The sequence below is a fragment of the Pleurodeles waltl genome, chromosome 2_2 (assembly GCF_031143425.1).
Source record: "Pleurodeles waltl isolate 20211129_DDA chromosome 2_2, aPleWal1.hap1.20221129, whole genome shotgun sequence".
Taxonomy (NCBI): Eukaryota; Metazoa; Chordata; class Amphibia; order Caudata; family Salamandridae; genus Pleurodeles; species Pleurodeles waltl.
In genome coordinates this window covers 1,155,393,942-1,155,415,472 of record NC_090439.1, presented here as the reverse complement: position 1 = coordinate 1,155,415,472, position 21,531 = coordinate 1,155,393,942, and the positions used below count along the sequence as shown (strand labels likewise).

The following is a 21,531-nucleotide window of genomic DNA, read 5'->3' as shown; positions in this document are numbered from 1 at the left end:
CATCAATTTTTTCTTTGACGCTAATACTGCAAAGCACTGGACTAATGTAAACATTTAGAATGCTAGTCCCCCTGACTACTGCCATGGTGTGTTGTTTTTTAAATATGAAGCACACATGGTGGCATTAGTGGGTCTAATGGGTGCAAGAAAAGTGGTGCTGCAGAAGTCTAAACTTTTAGACTAAGTTTAGACTTTTGGCCTAAATTTAGACTTTTGGTCTAAAGTTACCTTTGTGAATTAGGCCCATTACTTTTACAGTCCTGTCTACTTCTTGTTCCTGCCATTTCCACCTTCAGGGCCCATGAGGCAAGGGGTAGCCAGTGGCTACCTCTAACTGACATCCATAGATCTATCTTTTTAAGGAATGTAAAATACTGCCCCTGAACAAAGTTAGAAAATGGTAAACATTCTCCTAAGACAAGATCTTAAGTCTAAAACGTACTAGATCCTGGTGTACTCTCAGAGGCTGACTGCCGTGCCTTTATCTTGTCTCAAATGTTCTTGGGATAAAATAAATTGAAAAAAGTGGCTACATTAGAGGTATGTATAAACGTGAGGGTTACATTAACCTTTGACTTAAACTGGTACATTTGAGTGTGGGAAGTTGGATTCTGCCCCATGACACCCTTAAGTTTTTTTTTTTTCGCTTTTGGACTTTTGGTTGTTGGACTCCTGCTGTCCTGTAGGATTCCTAATAAATTGACACCTACTGAAATGCTCTATGAAAAATGGATTCCAGTTGTATCTTTCCATTGCTGATCATTTAAACTAAGGTATTTGCTGTGAAGCTCAGATAAGGGGTTTTAGGAAAGTTGGGGGGTGTGGCCTGACACTGCAAGATGGTGGACTGAACTGAGAAGAGCTCCGCCACCTGACTCACAACTTAGGGAAATAATGCAGCTCCATAGGAGCCGAATGTTGGGGAGAACGATGGCGCAGAGTGGCCAAGACTCAGGGAGCTTGCGAAGCATCCTGAAATGGCTGGGGGTCCTCTCTGAGAGTGGCACTGCCCGCAGTGGACTGTCGGGTCTGCCACGTGCTATGATGCGAGGAGAGAGAGGCGGCCTGTGTGCGGTACACTGAGAGGGCATATCAACCGCAATGAGGAGGGGGGCTGCAGAGAGTCCTGCGAGGGGTACATCCCCGTCTTACACGAGCTCCTTACCTGACCTGGCGTCTGCTGAATTGGGGTGCTCCCCATACATGACCATTGAGGGGAGCGGTGGAGCTGAGTGCCTGAGGTGCGGGGGCCCTGGAAGACCACATAGAGCATGAGCCGAGAGAAGGCTTGGATGCGGCGTGGTAGGGGGGCCTGCGGGGGACTCGCCTACTGCCTCCCTTGCTGTCTTTAAGCTCCTTGGAACCGTGGTCCCGCAACATGCAGGAGAGGAGGCAGGAATGACTGGGGAACGCAGAGCTGTGGTGAGGAGGAGGGGGGACCACGGGGAGACTTGAGAAAGCGGCATCTCCTCCACACACTGATCATTTATCTATCCTCCTGGCAGTCCCTGCGGTCTCCATAGCACCCAGAGGAGGTGGACGGAGAGACGTCGCCTTGGAGGAGGGCCCCCCAACTCCCCTGCTGGTTCTGAACTACGGGGAATGTGGAGCACCCACTACTAAGCCACAGGTCTCCCAGATGAGGAAGGACAGACTGCACCACTGCATGAGATATGGGTGAGGTGAGGATGGCACTGGAGGTACTTACGGAGACCCCCTGGTATGGCATAACATTGAGATAAAGTGGAAAACTGGCCATGAGGGGCACAAGTAATGCAGGCAGAGAGGAGTAGGATATTGCAGTACTACATGGACAGATTGTCTGTTTGCATGCTGGGATGTTAAAGTAGGAACAGACAACAACAGGCAATGCATCACTATCAAGCTGTTTCGCTGGTGGTGAGGTGCTGTTGTAGAGGAGCTGTGCCCCAACCACATGATTGGCGTTATGGGGAAGAGAGTAGGTTCCAGTGAAGGTGCTTCAGAGCTTTTTGGAGACGAGGAGTGTAGAGGTGGATCTGGCCGTCACCCTTCATGATGATAAATTGGACAGAATCCTAGAAGCCATAGCGACCACTCTCCAAGACTTGTGCAATAGAATGGATGCGGTGTCAGTGGAGGTAGGCTTGCTGTGGGAAGACCTGAGGAAACTATCCACAAGAGTGGCAAACACAGAGCGAGCTAAAAGAGTACTACCATTGCTAACAAAAATGGAGGAGAAAGTTAGCTCCCTCGCTGGTAAGATCAGAGAATTTGAGCACTGGGTGGAGGTTTCGTAAGGACGATCCCGCCAGAACAATATTCGAATAGTGGGATTCCCAGAAGGGGCAGAAGGACTAGACCCCATAGCATTTTTTGAGACCTGGCTGGCTCAAACCGTGGGAACAAAAGCATTGTCTCCACATTAAATTGTAGAACGAGCACATAGAGTTCCAACCCACAGACCGCCACCAGGAACGCCACCCAGACTGGTGCTGATCTGCCTTCTTAATTATAGGGATAAAGAAGAACAGAAGGCATGCACAGCACCATCGCTTCAATATGAAAACTCACACATCTACTTGTTTCCGGATTACACAGCTGCTGTTCAGCGACAGCGGGCTTCCTTTGTGGGAGTAAAGAAGCGCCTACACTAGGAAGGACTAACGTACTACTTGCTGTTCCCAGCCAGACTCAAGGTACTAGCCAATGGCACCAGCATCTTCTTTACGGAAACTACGGATGCTTGGGACTGGGTGGAACAGCGCCCGTATGAGGTTTCCAAGTCTTCATCCCCGAATGCACACCCAAACCGGCCGCAGAGAGGGAAGTGTAACAGGAAAAAAAAACAAGAGCCTGGAATGGACAGAGTGAAAGGGGAGCCTACCCCAGCCCAGACGAGACTAGAGCAGAAACAGGTATTGACCGCTGCACAGCATTATGGATGGATGAAGGTCTGAAAATATTGCAGATAAGAAAGAAGCAGCACACTGAATCGGAGTTGGAGGCCTTGGCCAGTGAAACTCTATCTGATGCACTGCCAGAGGTAACCCCGCAAATAGTGGAAATGCTACTCTAGGAATACATTGACTAACAATGCAGGAACCGGAGGCAGGATTGCTCCCCGTAATCTGTTGGGTCACGGGCGCTGCTGTCAAAGATTGCTAGTATTGCCTGTTTAAACTATGAAGCTGTATTAAGTTACTCAATATGATATTGTGAATCAGGTGGCGCACACGCTGAAAAACATGCACACACTGTGCTGTGGGCCCACTTACCCCCTGACCTGCTACCGAGCGCCCACAGTTCACACTGCTGGCCAAAATGGAGGCCCTATTGTTTGGGATTATATGTGTTTGAGCATACCTAATTGTTCAGGGTAGCCCTGGCATGGGAGTTCTGAGGATCAGTTCAAATCGAAATCAAGTTCAAGGAAGATGCATGAGCACAACTGACTGCAAAGCACTGAAGATGGATTCCTGGACCTGAGGACTTGTAAAGGAAGGGGACCAAGTCCAAGAGTCACGGATGTGTCCGGGGGGCAGGAGCCCACTAACCCCCGGATGAAGGTGCAAAATGGCTGCCTCCGGGTGGAAGAAGCTGCAGATTCTGCAACAACGGAAGGTGCCAAGAACTTTTCCTTTGCACAGAAGATGTCCTATGGAATACTGGAGTTGTTTCTTTGAAGAAGGACCGCAAACAAGCCTTGCTAGCTGCAAAGATCGCGGTTGAAGAACAAGGGTGCTGCCCGGGCCCAGGAAGGACCCGGAAGTCGCCACTTGGAAGAGGAGACGGAGGGGGCTCTCAGCAACATAGAGAGACCATGCACAAGAAGGCAGCACCCGCAGAAGTACTTGAACATGGGTTCAAGAAAACTGAGCAAGCCGGTTGTCTCAACACTACAAAGAAGGGTCCCACGAAGCCGGTGGTCAACTCAGCGAGTTGAGCAATATAGGACGGAGTGATGGGGACCTGGGCTGTGCTGTGCATGAAGGATTCCTTGTAAAAGTGCACAGAAGCCGTAGCAGCTGCAGTTCACGCAGTATACAGGATTACTGTCTGGTGAGGGGAGGCAAGGACTTACCTCTGGCAAATGTGGAAAGATGGACCACTGGACTGTCTGGGTCACTTGGATCCACCACCTGTGTTCCAGGGACTGCACTTGTCAAGATAAGAGGGGACTGGTGAAGCTGAAGTTTGGTGCCTGCGTTAGCAGGGGGAAGACTCCGTCAACCCACTGGAGATTCTTGGCTTCCAGGGCACAGTGAAGGCAGACAGCCCCCAGAGCATGCACCACCAGGAAACAGTCGAGAAAACCGGCAGGATTAGGTGCTACAATGTCGCTGGTAGTCTTCTTGATACTTTGTTGCAGTTTTGTAGGCGTCCTGGAGAAGTCAGCGGTCGATCCTTGGCAGAAGTCAAAGAGGGAGATGCAGAGGAACTCTGGTGAATTCTTGCATGCCTTTATCTGAGGAAAAGCCCACAGGAGAGACCCTAAATAGCCCTCAGAGGAGGATTGGCCACCTAGTCAGGTGAGCACATATCAGGAGGGGTCTCTGACGTCACATGCTGGCACTGGCACTCAGACGCCTTCATTGTGCTCTCACACCTCTGGATTGAAGATGGCAGAGGTCTGGGACACACTGGAAGAGCTCTGGGCACCATCCCTGGGGTGGTGATGGACAGGGGAATACTCACTCCCCTTTCCTTTGTCCAATTTTGCACCAGAGCAGGGACTGGGGGTTCCCTGAACTGAGGTAGACTGGCTTAGGCAAGGAGGGCAACATCTGTGCCCTTCAAAGCATTTTCAGAGGCTGGGGGAGGCTACTCCTCCCCAGCACGTAACACCTATTTCCAAAGGGAGAGGGTGTATCACCCTCTCTCAGAGGAAATTCTTTGTTCTGCCTTCCTGGGACTGGGCTGCCCTGACCCCAGGAGGGTAGAAGCCTGTCTGTGGGTTGGCAGTAGTGGTAGCTGCAGAGAAAACCCCAGAGAGATGAGACGTATTTTTATATTCAGAAGCCTCAGGACACAAGCTACGCTGTGTAAAATTATACGCACGACTTATTAGATTCCTGTCAAGAGGGCATGGCTTAGGCTGACTGTGATGAATAGCTGCTGAAAGTGCAAACAGGAGTCCGATTCCGACATTCCTATGTTTTTGGAGCAGACCCAAGATCACATATTTTAAATAGTAAAGCTCTTGAAAATGATTTTCTGGTTTGAACCCACAAGTTGTGTCGACCACTGTTATATTGTGCTGGTGCCCGAGGACCACTACAGGGCTATGAGTGGTTACCGTTGTAAAGAAGAAAAAAAACGCAGTGAGATCGCACTATGTAAAATGCAGCGCGATCGCACTGCGTGGAAGATAAACAGATGTCTGGACCTCAGGCTGAAAACATCGAGCCTCGTGGGATTTTAGTAGTTACTGGTGCTGTGTAGGTGGGCTAAACACCGGAAAAGGCATGATATATGCATGCCTTTCACAAATGAAAGCAAGCAGATTTTAAAAGGCAAGCCTACGAACCAATGTAAGTGACTGACGTGACATGGGCGTGGTTTGAAGCCCAAAGAGAGATTACAGAATGGACTGAGCACTTTGCGCTCGCCCATAAAAATGGGGGTAACATGCCAAGAAAGATGGTACTTAACTACACAACCCCCCCCACCCACCAAATGAGTTACAATAAGGCTAACCTTGCCCAGATGAGTCTTCATTGTCTAAGTGGAAATATCTGGAGAGACCATCTGCATTGGAGTGGGTACTCCCAGGTCTATGTTCCACTGTAAAGTCCATACCCTGTAGGGAAATGGACCACCTCAACAATTTAGGATTTTCACCTTTCATTTGTTTAAGCCATAATAGTGGTTTGTGGTCTGTTTGAACAATGAAGTGAGTCCCAAACAAGTTGGGTCTCAGCTTCTTCAGGGCCCAGACCACAGCAAAGGCCTCCCTCTCTATGGCAGACCAATGCTTTTCTCTAGAGGTCAACCTCCTGCTGATAAAAGCAACAGGTTGATCCTGGTCCTCTGAATTAAGTTGTGATAGTACAGCCCCTACCTCTAATTCAGAAGCATCTGTTTGGACAATTATTTTTTTCGAGTAGTTTGGGCTCTTCAAGACTGGTGCAGAGCACATTGCCTGCTTAAGCTCCTCAAAAGCTTTTGTGACAGCTAGCTGTCCATAATACCTTTTTAGGCATTTTCTTTCTGGTGAGGTTATTAAGGGGGCAACACTGGAGCCATATTTCTTAATGAACCTCCTGTAATACCCAGTGAGACCTAAGAATACTCTGACCTGGGTCTAAGTAGTAGGGGGAGCCCAGTCCATAATGGTCTGAATCTTCCCCTGTAGTGGTTCAATCTGTTCCCCACCTACCAGGTGGCTCAGATAAACCACTTTCCCCTGCCCTATCTGCCTTTTGCATAGCCTCCAAAACTTTCCAGAGGTGGACCAGGTGTTCATCCCAGGTGCAGCTAAAGACAGCAATAACATCTGAGTATGCTGCACTGAAAGCTTCCAAACCTTGGGGGACTGTATTCACCAGCCTCTGAAAAGTGGCAGATGCATTTTTCAAGCCAAAGGGCATACCTTTGAATTGATAATGCCCCCCTATGGTTGAAGATGCAATTTTTGGTTTAGCATCCTCTGGATATTTGATCTGCCAATAACCTGCAGTCAAATCAAAGGTGCTTAGATACTTGGCAGATGCCAGTGTATCTATTAGCTCATCTGCTTTGGGTATAAGTGAGCATCTGTTTTGGTTACTGTATTGAGACCCGTATAGGCCACACAAAACCGCATTTCTCTCTTTCCATCTTTACTATGCAGTTTGGGGACAAGCACCACTGGGCTGGCTTAGGGGCTATCAGAAGACTCAATAACTCCAAGGCCTAACATTATCTGAACTTTTGTTTTTACACAAACTCTGACATCATCAGGTTGCTTGTAAATTTTACTTTTGATGGGTAAAACTGTCTCCAGTGTCAACTGTATGTTCACACCAAGTAGTTGTCCCAAGTGTGAGTGAGAAGAGTTCAGAAAACTGACTTAGGAGATTTTTACAGTCTTCCTTCTGCTCAGTATTGTAAGGCAGTCTGCAAGAACCACTCCTTCCACTAAGCCATAAGCTTCAGTGTTGGAGAAGAGGTCAGGGAGAGGATCACTCTCTTCCTCCTGCCCCTCATCTGTTGCCATGATCAGGGTTAAGTCAGCCCTGTCATAGTAAGGTTTTAGGCGGTTGACATGAAGCACCCTAAGGGGGCTTCAGGCAGTGCCCCGGTTCTTGGGAGCATAAATGACTTTGTTTTCTCACTGCTGGATCTTCTTTTGCACATTCATCCTGGTAAGCAGGGGCTCCTGTTCTCCCTGGACTCCTCAGTACTTCTTGGACTTGGTCCCCTTCTTCCAAGAAGACAGATGCAGGTTCCTGGTTGGTGCAGAGGATGTTGCACGCTGGATGAATGATTGCAGTCCGATTTATGTCACTGGATTCCACCAACATGCCTTGGCTCATGCAAAACTCACAGTTAGTGGAAAAATGGCACTGCCCAGGAGGAGGAGGGACCTGGTGGCCTCTACCAAGGACGAGGAGATAGAGGTGACTCTCATCATCTCAGAAAGCCCTCAGAAGACCAGACAGCATGCACAGGAGTCCCACAGCACGGTGACAAAGGAGGTGCAAATGGAGTCCCAGGCAGCACTACACAAAGGGATTCCACGCCACCGGAGAACCACTCAGGAAGCTGTGCGTCACAGGGTGGAGTGCTGGGGACCTGAGCTGTGCTGTGTATGAAGAACTTCTTGGAAGATCGCACACAAGCCTTGGCAACTGCAAGTCACGCTGTGCACGAGGGTACTGTCTTGCGTGTGAAGGCAAGCTCTTCCCTTCACCAAAGTTGGACAGCTGGGCATTGGGACTGTCAGGGTCACTTTAGTCAACCATATGTGTTGCTGGATCCACGCTCGTCCTCTGGAGAGGGGACCCACACCACCGGTCATCGCTGCAGAGAGGCGCCTGCTGAAGGTCTTCAGGTACAGGAATCCATGGTTGGTGTCTTGCAGTCTCTTCTGGTTCTTGCATAATCTTCTATCACAACGTCTTGTGTGTTTCAGGAAACATACTGTGATTTACTCCGGTTTTCCTGGATTCTGGGGTGAGTTCTATTACTTACCTTTGGTGTTTTCTGACACTGCCAGCACTCCTCTACACTTGTCTAATTGGGAAACCTACTCTTGCATTTTACAGTTTTAGTATATGGTTTGTGTTCCCCTCGAAGCCCATTGCAACCTATTGTGATTGTCACTATTTGCACTGTTTTCTGACTGTTTTTAGAGATATTTCTGCATTCTAGTGTATATACTGTGTATATTACTTACCTCCTAAGGAAGTATAGTCTCTGTGGTATTTTTGGCATTGTGTCACTAAAAATAAAGTACCTTTTAGTTTTGTAACACTGTGTGATTTCTTTCATATGTTTGAGTGTTGTGTGACTACAGTGGTATTGCATGAGCTTTGCATGTCTCCTAGATAAGCCTTGGCTGCTCATCCACAGCTACCTCTAGAGAACCTGGCTTCTAGACACTGCCTACACTTCACTAAGAGGGGATTACTGGACCTGGTATAAGGTGTAAGTACCATAGGTACCCACCTCATACCAGACTAGCTTCCGACACCTGCCCACTAAATTTACTTGTGATGGACCTTAAGTTTGGCCACTGCAAACCCTACTTTCCATTTACTCTGGCCAGCCTTCTCTATGGCCCTAGGAAGTAAGGGCCGGCAGAGAAATAGCTACATCAATGGCCACCCAATTTATATGGGTGGACATATAGTCAAATTTTAATGTTCCTTACCGTCAGGTTTTACCTAGCAATAGGGAACAGTAAAATCATTATAATGCCCCCTCTATAACAGAACAACACTCCTCAAGTTGGAGGAGCATTATAGCTTTTACTTTGGGCTTTTTTTTTTAGACAAACATTTTATTGTTTTGAACCATATAACTACCACAATTGGTACAGAAGTACATAGCAAAAAAGTTGGTTATGTAAAACATAGCTGTGAGAAAAGGTCTCTTTTGTCATGGTTAACCCCCACTTTTTGCCTGGTATTAGATGTAGTCTCAAACTTGTTAGTGCCCAGGGCCCCTGTTAATGAGATTCCCTGGGCCAGTTCTCTTTCCCCAAAACTGTTGTGATGGATTGGCACAATTGGCAACACCTTTAGCTGCCACTATAATTCCCTAGTGAATGGTAGTTAGGTGCCCAGGGCATCGGGTACTAAAGGTAAGTCCGTGTGGGCTGCAGCACAGATAGTGCCATCCTCTCAGGCCATGCATCCAAAAGCACCCAGCACTGGCATTGCAGGCTGAGTGGTCTAATACAAATCTAAAAGAAAAACTTGACAAGGCACACATTCTGTGTCCCCTGTCCACTACACATTGCATGCACTATAGATAAGTCACCCCTCTGGCAGATCTTCCAGCACCAAGGCAGGGTGCACTATATTACATGTGTTTGCATAAATGCATGAGCAATATCCCCCTGTTGCGGCCTTGCCAAACCTGGAACATAGTAAGTGAACAGGGCAGCCATTTTTATACATGTGCCAGACACTGGCCAGTATGAGTTTTACAATTACATGATGGCTACTCTGAACCCTGGGTTGTTTGGTATCCAACAACTCAGAATGATAAATCCAAACTGGTACCAGTATTGAATTCTATACAAAATGTATGCCCCCTGCAAAAGCTAATTACCCTTGCATGGTTCCTGGTCGGTCACAAGCAACCTACCGCCACCAGACAAGATTCTGGAACCCTGGGGTGAGAGTCCCTGGGTACCAGAACAAAGCCCTTCCTGGGTGGAGGTGCAAAAACCCCCTCCCTCAGGAATGTGCACTGCCCTGTTAGCGAGCTTCAAAGGGCTTGCCGCCATTGAACGTCCATTTCATTTTACTCCATCTTGCATGGAAGGAAACTAGCCAATCAGATGTGGGGAAGTGACCTCTGCCCACAGGAAGTGGTTGCTTAGTGGGTGTAGTCATCCAACGGAAGATGACCCATTGGTCACTGCCAGGGACTCCCCTAAATGCCCACTAAATACAGTATTCATTGGGCATCTGTAGGAAAATGGCTCCTTGTTGCAGTTATCCCCCCACTTTTTGCCTGATATTGATGTTGACTTGACTGAGAAGTGTGCTGGGACCCTGCTAACCATGCCCCAGCACCAGGGTTGTTTCACTAAAAATGTACCAATGTTTCCACAATTGGCCCACCCCTGGCACACAGATAAGTCCCTTGGAAAAGGTACCAGTGGTACCAAGGGCCCTGTAACCAGGGAGGGTCCTTAAGAGCTGCAGCATGTGTTGTGCCACCCTGAGGGACCTAACACATGCACACTGCCATTTCAGATTGTGCGTGTTGGTGGGGAAAAAAAGGCAAAGTCGATATGGCATCCCCCTCAGGGTGCCTTGCCCACAAAACACTGCCTGTGGCATAGATAATTCACCCCTCTAGCAGGCCTTAAAGCCCTAAGGCAGGGTGCACTATACCACAGGTGAGAGCATAGCTGCATGAGCAATATGCCCCTACAGTGTCTAAGTCCATTCTTAGCAATACAATGATGGACAGAATGTTGAAACTTTTCAAACACTCACCCCCAGTCACAAATTTGGGTTTAATCCATCGTTCTTTTGCACACCAGGCCACCCAAGTTTGGACCCAACCATATTCAAATCAGTCTTCACCCTGTTCTCCATGGAAACAGTCCAGCCCGAACTGCCAAGCCAGGTCCTCTCTGGACCGGGAACAAGCATCCTGGGAACGGTTTCAGGGTATCACGCTTTCTTAGCCAGGCTAGCATGAATCCAGTGGCACAGTGAGCAAGGGACCCACGTCTGGGTATACCCTTCCCACTTACAGCAACTTTAGCAACACAAAAAGATGATGGACGGAATGTTGAAACTTTTCAAACAGTCATCCCCAGTCACAGATCTAGGATTAATCCATTGTTCTTTTACTCACCAAGCCACCCCAGTTTGGACCCAGCCATATGCAAATCAGTCCAGTCCAAACTGCCAGGCCAGGTCCTCTCTGGAATGGAAACAAACATCCTGGGACTGGTTTCAAGATATCACCCTTCATCAGCCAGTCTAGCTTGAATCCAGTAGCAAGGTGAGCAAGAGACCCACGTCTGGGCATAGCCTTCCCACTTAGGGCAACTTTAGCTACACAAAAGGATGATGGACGGAATGTTGAAACTTTTCAAAAACTCACCCCCAGTCACAGATCTGGGTTTAATCCATTGTTCTTTTGTTCGCCATGCCACCCCAGTTTGGGCCTAGCCATATGCAAATCAGTCTTGACCCTGTTCCCCATGGGAACAGTCCAGCCTGAACTGCCAGGCCAGGTCCTCTCTGGACCGGAAACAAGCATCCTGGGACCAGTTTCAGGGTATCACACTTCATCAGCCAGGCTAGCTTGAATCCAGTGGCACAATGAGCAAGGGACACACGTCTGAGCATACCCTTCCCACTTAGGGCACCTTTAGCAAAAACAAATGCTTAACACTACCCTCTGATAAGCCTAACTGCTCGACTACACTACCACAAATAGAGCATTAGTATTATCTATTATTGCCTGTGTCAAGCTTCTTGGGGAACCCCTGGACTCTGTGCACACTAGATCACCACATTTTGATACAGTATATACAGAGCCAGCTTCCCACAGCATCCTTAGACCAAGAAATAAGATTTCAAGGACAAAAGAATACCAGCAACAAAGAAGACCCAAGGCTCGAGAACTGAAGTCCTGCTACATCAAGAAAACGTTGCCATACCCTGCCTGCTGCACCCAAGACTTTACAATCGCCACTGAGGAGTTGCCTGGACATTGGGCAGACTCTACAAACCCCCAGAGGACCTTAGAAAATAACCAAAGATCTCCCTCCAGAGTGAAGGCATCACTCTACTGCAACAAGGAACCAAAGACCCAGTGAAGGGCATTTCAATGAACGTCTACTGACCAAGGAACCGGACACCACAGATTGCCCAAACTCCACCCAAAGGACTGTAAGGACAAACCCTGCAGCTATGCCAAGTTTGGCAGCACTGCGCCCTCCAGTGGCCAAAGCGTGCAATAGCCCTTGGTACTGGTCACCTCACGTCGGACACTAAGAATGACAATCCATTACAGACTGTAAAAGGACCGGGAGGAATCCCCAGTCGAAGGATTTCAGAAACCACTACGACCTCCCACCAGCGTGCCCCAGCTAACCTCCAAGTGACCCTCAACACGACCTATCTCCTGCTTCCAAGGGCACCTTTGTGCACTGCTCCTGACGCACCATTTCGCTCTACACCTGACAGCCCTGTGCCCTGCACAGAAGATCCAAGTGTACCCTAAGGGTCCCCCACCCCTTGTAATCTTGACACTATATGAAAGTAGGTAATGCAAGCTGGGGATGCCCACTCTTCCTGTCCTTTGTGTGGTTCACTGTTGTGCTCCCGCCAAAAGTAGGGGTTTGCAACGGAGGCTACCATCTGGTGCTAGCAGCAGGCTTAGGGATTGAGTTTCAAGGGCGGATTGCTTCAATCTAGTACTGATTTTCCAGCAGCCCCAAGTCCTTCTCCCATGCCTCCCTTACTCCCACCATTGGGTCTAGCATGTTACTCAGTAGCATGCAATATATTTGTGAGAGTTTTTGGCAGTGGATGTTAGTATAAAGCATTTTACCCTCCAAGGAGGAGGAGTCAGGAATTTCCACTACAGTCTGTATGTAGGAAAGGACTGCATGTCAGAGATAGAGGTACTGGAAGAACTGGTTCCAATGCAATTCAAAGTCTGATTGTAAGTCTTGGAAGGACTTCAATGATTCACTGCACATCACATCCACCAGCACAGAGATGCCAATAATGTCCCAACCAGAAAAAAACACGAATTGCCACAACCTGCAGGAAACGGTACTCCTCCATAGTGGGGTCTCCATAGTGAGCTTGCCTGCCCAGTCCAAGGAACTCAGTATATCCAACCACATTGATAGCACAACTCTTATGACATTGGGCAGGATGGTCTGGCTTGTGCCTCCATAGAGCAGGTGTGGGAGATTGTTGCGGCCCATGACCCAGCCCTTGGCAGCATTTGCTGGATTATTGAACCCCTCAAACTACCAGTCATTTAGGATGAGGTGGTGTGCTGCCTGGAAGTAACAGGGCATATCTGGGGTAGCCAACCTGCCTTCATTGGCCAGAATTATGCTGCTGTAGCAAGTCCATCAAGCTGTGTCTGCAAGTTGGACTGTATGTTCGAGCCCTGTCTGAATTTATAAACATGCTCATATGTTTGAAGCCCATTGGTAGTACCCATAGCCCAGGTGACCACGGCATGAGGAGCAGTCAGGGGGCAATAGGAAAGATGGAGGACTTTGCCTCACTGATGCTGAGACCAGAATGGGACCCAAAAATCTGGAGAATCTCGCGAGCTCTAGATCCCGACTCATCTGAGTCATCCAAGAACAACAGGACATCATCTATGTAGAGATATTCTATTGCTTACCTCTGGAGACCACTGGAATCTGTGCATCTGGTCATCTACTTGTATACAAGCCACTAAAGGCTCAGTAGTTAAGGCAAGCAACAAAGGGTAGAGAGGGCATCCCTGTTGAGTGCCCGCTTGATTTAAAACCATTCGGAAATGACCCCCCGGACCTGCACCCTTGCCCTGAGAATAATGTTGAGTATTGGCACTGATCTGATAAACCATGGGTTGAAGCCACAGCTGTGCAGGAGTGCGAACAGATAGTCCTAATCGACCAAGTCAAAAGCCTTCCTAAAGTAAACCATAAGCAGGGCTTGATGACCGGGCAAACTGCCACTTAGCGCCACAACGTTGTGTACTCTACAGATGTTATGCCATGTGGCCTGCCGAGGCATGAACCCGGATTGGTCAGAATAGACAAGATATGAAATAACTCCTGAAAGCCGATTGGCTAACATCTTGGCCCAGAATTTTACTTCAGAATCCAGAAGAGAAATTGGCCAGTATTCTTCACATTTGGTACCATTCTGGCCTGGTTCCAGGATCACCACTATTTTGGGTGCTCTGAGATTACAAGGCAGCATGCCCAGTTTAAGGGCCTTCGTTAAAGGTAGTCAGTAGTTGAGGACCCCCGAGTGGCCAATGTAAAGGCCACTACTCAGGCAGGAAGTTGTTAGGTCTGGGATCCTTGCCCGCTTGAAGCTGCCCAAGGGCAGCCCTGTGCTCCTCGCGGGAGACCTCTGCCTCCAAAGACCTGCAGTCCTCATGGGACAAGCTCAGAATCGTAATGTCGGCCACATATTGGTGAAGATCATCTGGGGGTCTTGCAGGATCAGAGCCATAGAAGTCGCCACTGTATGACAAAGATGTGGCAGCTTTGTCCTTGCTGCCTGTTATTGGGAGCCATCAGCAACCTCAAGGTGTACCACTGGGGCCCGCAGCATGAGGAGTTCACAGCCAGTGTAGTATTTTGCTTGCTTCGTCATCCCACTGGTTTATGAGACTGTGCATGGCCAGCCAAACCTCCTGAGCCTCCTGCATGTTTCTGTTTGAGCACAGTTTGAGCATGGAGAGAGTTGCAGAGGAGATCGTCCTCCTTTTTAGCAATTAAATGACATTTAAGGTGTGGCACCGATGCCTCTGTCATCAACCCTCCGCCAAGTGACCCCTACAGAACCTGATAATGTTGCTTCGGAGAGTGGTTGAACCCTAGTTCTCTTTTAGGAACCACTGACACATCTGAGAGAAAGAACTCCTCCCCCTAAAGACACCATCAGCTCAGGTGCCAGCCTGCGGCGGACTTGGGGGGGGGGGGCAACCTACATCCATCGCCATCTGTGAATTATCGGCGAGGCCCTGCACCAGTACGCAAACATCGAGGACTCAGTGGCCCTCCCGACAGAGCAAGAAGAAATAATCCAAGTATGGAAAGGGTATGGAAAGGACTGATGGATCCCAGAAGGTACATCCCCCACTCTGTTGGGTGGTGTGCCATCCACCCCTCTATCACAAACAGGTTATGTAGGATTGTAGACAACCGAGCTGGGCTCTGTCCCACAGCAGTAGGTATGGAAGAGCTGTCTAAACCTGTCACACACTCCATTAAGGTCACCTCCCAGGAGCTATAGGGCATCAGGCAACTTGCCAAATAGCCTGCCCAGCTTTTCTAGGAATTCAACAGGGAGGGGGGGAGATGATTATATGCAGATAATAGAGATTGGGAAAGAAAGCAAAGCCCCAGGCACTGCAACGTAACAGCCTAATTTGTCATGCCACAGCCTGGACACCACCAGGGAGGTATCATTATGGACCACCATGACCACAGCCAGTGACCCGCTGCAGAATCTGGAGTGGTAGGCCTGCAAAAGTCCACATCAGGCCAGGAGTGGGCAGTTATTGCCCAGGAGATGGGTTTCCTGGAACAGAAGAATATCTGAGCCAAACCTGAAGGACGCCCTGATCACCACTCAATGTTTCAACCTATCTAGCATACCATTCACATTCCATTATTGCCACTAATTGGGTTAAAAGGAACGTTTGCCACCCACTGACTCCACCTCTAGGATATGCAGTGATGTAGATTTTAAATGGAGGGCACAGAACATTTAGTAACTGGGAGTGGACTGTCAACAGATCACAGTTTGCTCTGCAGAGGTATTTACTTTCAACAACTCAGAGTTCATAAAGCCAAAAATGAGCAAACGCTTCCACTGCTACTTCCCATGATAGGCTGGCCTCTATCGGATTCAGAATGGACCCATCTAGATTTTCCCAGGCCTAATTTCAAATCTGTGCTCTAAACTTCCTAGATCATTCTAACAGCCATACCAAGCATGTCCATTGCTACTTGAGGAAGCATCAGCATTCAGAGTGCAAACAGCAGACTACTTGTGCCAAAATGCACTGTTTATTAATTGTGCTGGGTGAACACTGTTGGTCTGGACAGCGGTAAAGACAAAACCCACAGACGATTTGACAAAGAGATGCTGCCAGCACATCATCTGCTCTAGGAGTATGGCATTGGAGAAGGGGTAAAAGAGCTTACAGAGGAACGTAAGGTAATGTTGTGAAAGATTCTTCTTTACCTGCACATCTGATCCATGGGATCAAATTACGACAGAATCAATAACAGATGTTCTTTCTGAAAAGGGTTGCCAATGGCATATGTAGTTCTATATGTAGGCTTTTCTATTTTTATTTTCCACTTGTTGTGAATTCCAGTGTAATTTCTTCAGTGTTTTCCATTTTTTGCAAAATTGTAAATATCAGTGGTAATCAGTGTTTGCTTTTTCCAGTGTTTATAAATAAAGAATTTTGCTTTTATTTCATTCCTTCACTTGTTCATTCCTACACTAAGGTTTTTACTATGTTCCGGCTTCCCACTTTGTACCTTATAAGTTTTCCTGGAATTTGCTCTTTCTTGTAACTTTTTATTACTTATCTCCCTTTTTGCCTGTATCATTTTTCAGCACTTAAACTCCTCTTACCTCAAGGCCAGCCACACTCCATGTCAAGGATGTGCATGGATGGAGAATCAATTACACTTACTTAAGATTTGATAGCACCATTTAACATAGCTGCCTACTGATCAATTCTTTAGACAAATGACAAAGGACCTGACTTAGAACTTGGCCGTCACCCATATATAGATGTTACAATTGGACAAGCAGTGTCCTGCCAGCAGTTTGCTGACGGAGGGAGGACATGGCCAGACTCAATGGACATCAGACAATGGCAGTGGGTATGGAACACACACGCAATACCGTTCACATATGTATCCTTGTGCATCACAGCCAACACAACTGCACATCCATCTACACACATCATGGCAGCAACCACCACACAACAACATGCAGCTGAATGTTGCATGCAGCAACACAACACACAACACAACAGACACAAAAACATCCATGCCATATGCAAGTGGCACACATACTGACACAACAACATCACCCACTCCACCTCCCTCCACCTCATCCAGCCAATCGCATTGCACACACACATACTGACTCTCACACACAACTAAAAGCACAACATGACAGGTACAGGTCCCCTTGCAATGTGCACACTTTGGCACAGTTGGTAAGTGTGACTGTACTGTCATATGGCAGGTCAAAACATCTATGCAAATATTTATCCCATTGGCCCTAGGACGAATGCACAATAAGCAGAATTTCAGCATTGCAGAGACCGCCCCATCATCCATCGTGGAGGTGGTCCCCACAAACTCTTCCCAGGTCCTCTCAATCACCGGGCAATTCCACACCATGTGGAGGAATCCCACATGCAGTGCCTTGGGCACATTGAAGGAGCCGTTGCGTATATATGTGCGATGCGTCATGGAATGAAATACACTTTGTGGAAATAATTAAACTGTGTAAAGTGAAATCATAGATTGCGTGACACCCCGTTAACCTGCTGTATGGCTTGGGACCATTGTCTGTGAATGGTATTCTCAGGTCCAGTATTCAATGCTCATGAACCCTGGTGTCCAGTCTGTAGTGATGGGTCATCAAAGCAGTGAAGAGTGCCATTATGAGTCTGCGCACACCTCTGTGGGATAAAGTTGTATGTAGCAGTATTGCTGTGGCCTGGTCAGTAATGCCACACCCGGTGTACGTGGCAACCACTAGGTACCCCGCATTTTATGTCAGCAAGTATCCACCAGGATGTGGTAGGCATCCCTAAGTTCCTGGAAGGACAAGAATGTTCCCTCCCAAAAAGGTCCCCAATGTGTTCTATTCCAGAGACCCTATAGCTTGGTGTCTCATGATTCCGGTAAATCCCCTGACGAACTGCTGTGTGCCAAAAAGGAAGTAATGGTGAATATAGTGGTCAGGCCCCATTACTGCAAAATTATTTCTGCACTGTCTTTATCTGGTGCGTCACTTGTAGGAGCTGCAGCTCAGGGAAGGACAACCAGGTGTATATATGCATCCCATCAAGGATATGGTATTTGGCGGCCAACCCAACAATTGCACTGGCCATTGTAATTCAGCTGCCTTGTGATAGAGCTCGTAATCATGGGAGTCCCTCTTCATGCATTGGTCTGTAGAGCTTAACGAGTGCTAACCAGTGTCTGCCTGTACCCCAGGTCAGCTTCACTAGTAGCTTAAATCTGCAAAAAAGTATGCAGGAAGCACAGAGAGCAAAGCCGCAAAAAAGTACAAGCGGGGAAGAATAAGCATCTTAGAAATTGGGAGAGAACTCACTATAACATGGTTTTTAAGGTGCCATATGTCGTGCAACCTGCCACTAGCCAGCCAACCCTGGAAATGCTAGGTCGTTTTGTGACAGCCAGCTCCTGCAAGTGGAGGGCGTACACTGGTCCTTAGCAAGGTCTGGTACGCAAATTAAATCCACACCTTCTTTAGTGGAAGTGGCCATGCCCCTCACTTTCCAAGTCATCAGGTTATTCTGTGGTATCAGTGCTTGTGGGGATGTAGCCATTAGGTGTGTGTACGCCTGGGTCACCATGTGCGCCTCTCTCCTGCAGTGTCCCCCGACTTGAAGCTCTTCACCTCCCCCCCAAGGAATATATGTGTGTGATGGCACCTGTGGTGGCTAGGCTAGTGTAAAGGTGCAATTCCAACAATATATAACCCCCATCCAACCCCTCCATCTGAGCACTGCCCAGTGCCCAGCCATAGCAAAAGCAACAGATGCACCATAAGCATACGTGGCATAAACATATAAATCAAGTCCAGTATGGTAATCTGGTTTGCATACAATTTGTGTTCCATGGCAGCCGGCCCACTACAATACACTGGGTGTCCATATCTGACTCGATACACCCACACCCAACCCATCCAGTGTTCACCTCAACTACCAAACCATGCACGGGCTAACCAACCAGACAATCCTGAGTTACTTAAAGCAAGTCTTCCACCAGCTCTGGACTACGGCATTCCCCACCAGGAAAATCCAGAGTGTTGTTCGTGTCCAACCCAATAGTGGAGGCATGGTCTGGTTGTATAACCACAAACTGGTTACGGCTCTGGTGTAACTCCTCTGCCACTGTTCGTACCCATTTACTGGCTGCCTAGTCAGTAGCAGAACGGTGTTGCAGCCTCCAGAAGTGGCAGCGGTTGGATCTCGGGGTCAACCAGTGATTGGTTGGCTGTTCAGCCGCTAGCTGTATCGCTAGGCCCTTTGCATGTAGCCATGTCCAGACGTTCTTGAGAGTTGATAAGAAGCAGGTATCCTCCCCTTTATTACTATGAAATGTACAGGTAAGAGAAGCGTGCATTTCAATCCAGGACTCCATAGCTGTTGCTTCAAATATGGATAGAAGATGTGATGCTGTTGCACTTCAACAGTGAAGTCAAGATATGCATTGATAGTAGTCAAATTGCCTGGGGCCCTTCTTCTTGAAAAGTTGGAGGATCAAGACCCTGCCCCTAAAGACTCTTTTTAATTTAAAAATTCAAAACTTTGCTTGTGTATGTTGGATTTCTGTTTTTTTGGTCTTGTTTGATTTAGATAAATACTTGCTAATTTTCTAAACTATTGCGGTGTCCATTTTGTAGCGTTTTCACTGTGCTACTGTGTGTGTTGGTACAGATAGTTTAGACATTGTCTTTGGGATAAGCCTGACTGCTTGTGCCAAACTAACAAGGGGTGAACAGAGGTTATCCTAGGTGTGTATCTCCATTACCCTGACTAGAGTGAGGGTCCCTGCTTGGACAGAGTGCAAACTGGCTGCCAACCAGAGGCCCCATTTCTAACCAGCAAGTTGTGTTGTGAAAATGAATTTAATCTATTTTGGACATTATTCTTAGAACATTTCTAATACTGCAAAGATTGTTGCATTACACCAGGGAGTGATCCTGCTACGGAACAAGAAGAACTCTCAGAGTAAATAAATTACACATGATACACACGACCTGCGTAAGCTATTTTAAGTTCCAAAAATAGTATAAGATTTGCTTAGAAAGGGGCCACAGAATAATAATGCCTATTAACTACTTTTTGCTGTGGCACAAAGGTCAAGCAGCTGATAATTGCTAATTTGTATGTTGCTAAATTTGAAAAAAAACACAGAGACTGACTGCCAAAAACATACATAAGTCGTTACGTTACACTGATTGATTGATGATGTGCGATTTATTTGGCATGAATCATCTGCCAAATTCAACCATGAATAGTTCAATAATCAAGATAACATTTTAAAGTTCTCCCCTGAGAATAGCAATAATTTGATTATTTTTTGGATTTGAGAATCAAGGATGATGATGGGTTCTTATTTTTGAGACTCTTTACTAAACCTTGTAGAAATACTTTGTTGAAATGCAGAAGGCACCACCTGAGAAATTTGAAGGACAACCTTCCTTTTGGTCAATGTCTAAAAATCAGGCATATTAGTACAAAAAAGGAAGACTACTTTGCAGAGGTTAATGTTTTGATGTCCAAATTAGTACTGAGGGTTAATCACACAGATTGGTTAAAAGATCACTCAAAAGAGCTTGGTATGATCGGGACGCATTACTAACGTTAAGGAAGTAAATCCATCATCCAGACTAACATGTGTGACTACCTATGACACTGAATCTGATAGAATGAGGAAGATCAATCTCAAAAATTGGCATTTGCTAGCTACAGCTCAGAAAAAGAGTGAGAAACCCTCCTTTGTTTTCAAAAGAGGGAGTAACAAATGATTGTCTGATCATGCTTATGTAGAATCTGAACCTATGTCCCTTAGAAATCTTTGGTGTCTTTCCCCTGTTCTTGGTCATTTTCCGTGTGGTGATTGTACAGCTTGTTCAACTGTGAATTATGTGTCATTAATAAAAGGGTTTGACATTTGAAGCATTTTTCAAATTGTGGAACCAAGAAAGTGATCTATTGTATTAAATGTTCATGTGCACTGCACTATATTGGTAAAAATACTCAAGAGGTACGCAAACGTATCATACAACATCAATTCCGGATATGTTGCAATTTTGACAATGCTCCCTTAGTGGATTATTACAGACAGCATGGGCACACATGAAATGATTCATCTTGTTGTAAATGCTCCAAAAGGAGACATAGGTGGTCTTTGCAACTTAAAAGTTTGCGGTGTGCCTTGTTTACTGGTTATGCACTTGTGTGCTCTCAGTCACTAAAATTTGGTGACCAGGTTGCACAAGTGGTGTTTTATTGTGGGCAAGCGGTACACTTTCCCACAATCCTTTAGTATATTGGTTTAGTTTTGTTTTAATATTTATTTAGGTGTATCATCAACAGTGAGGCCCTCATTACGAGTTTGGCAGTCTTTTCGGAAGACCACCATGGGGGTGGCCACCAAAAGACCACCAGTGATGGCGGTATTCTGACCGCCATATTACAAGTCACATACTGAAGATCGCCAAAAAACAGTCACAAATCCGAGACCGCCAGGCCGACCAAGTGTGGTAGAGAGGCGTTCCAACCACCAGCACCAGAACCAGCACCAGCATGCTGACAACATCCCGCCCTCCATATTATGATCCACAAATCCGCACAATGGTCATTGCACGGCAGAAAACT

The 21,531-nt window shown here is 47.2% G+C and overlaps 1 protein-coding gene across 2 annotated transcripts in view; it reads left to right on the top strand.

Moving 5' to 3' along the window:
* The window catches only part of LOC138274915 (ly6/PLAUR domain-containing protein 2-like), an 80,252-nt gene that overhangs the window by 20,714 nt on the left and 38,007 nt on the right, over positions 1-21,531 (top strand). The gene's annotated exons all lie outside the window — the stretch shown is intronic.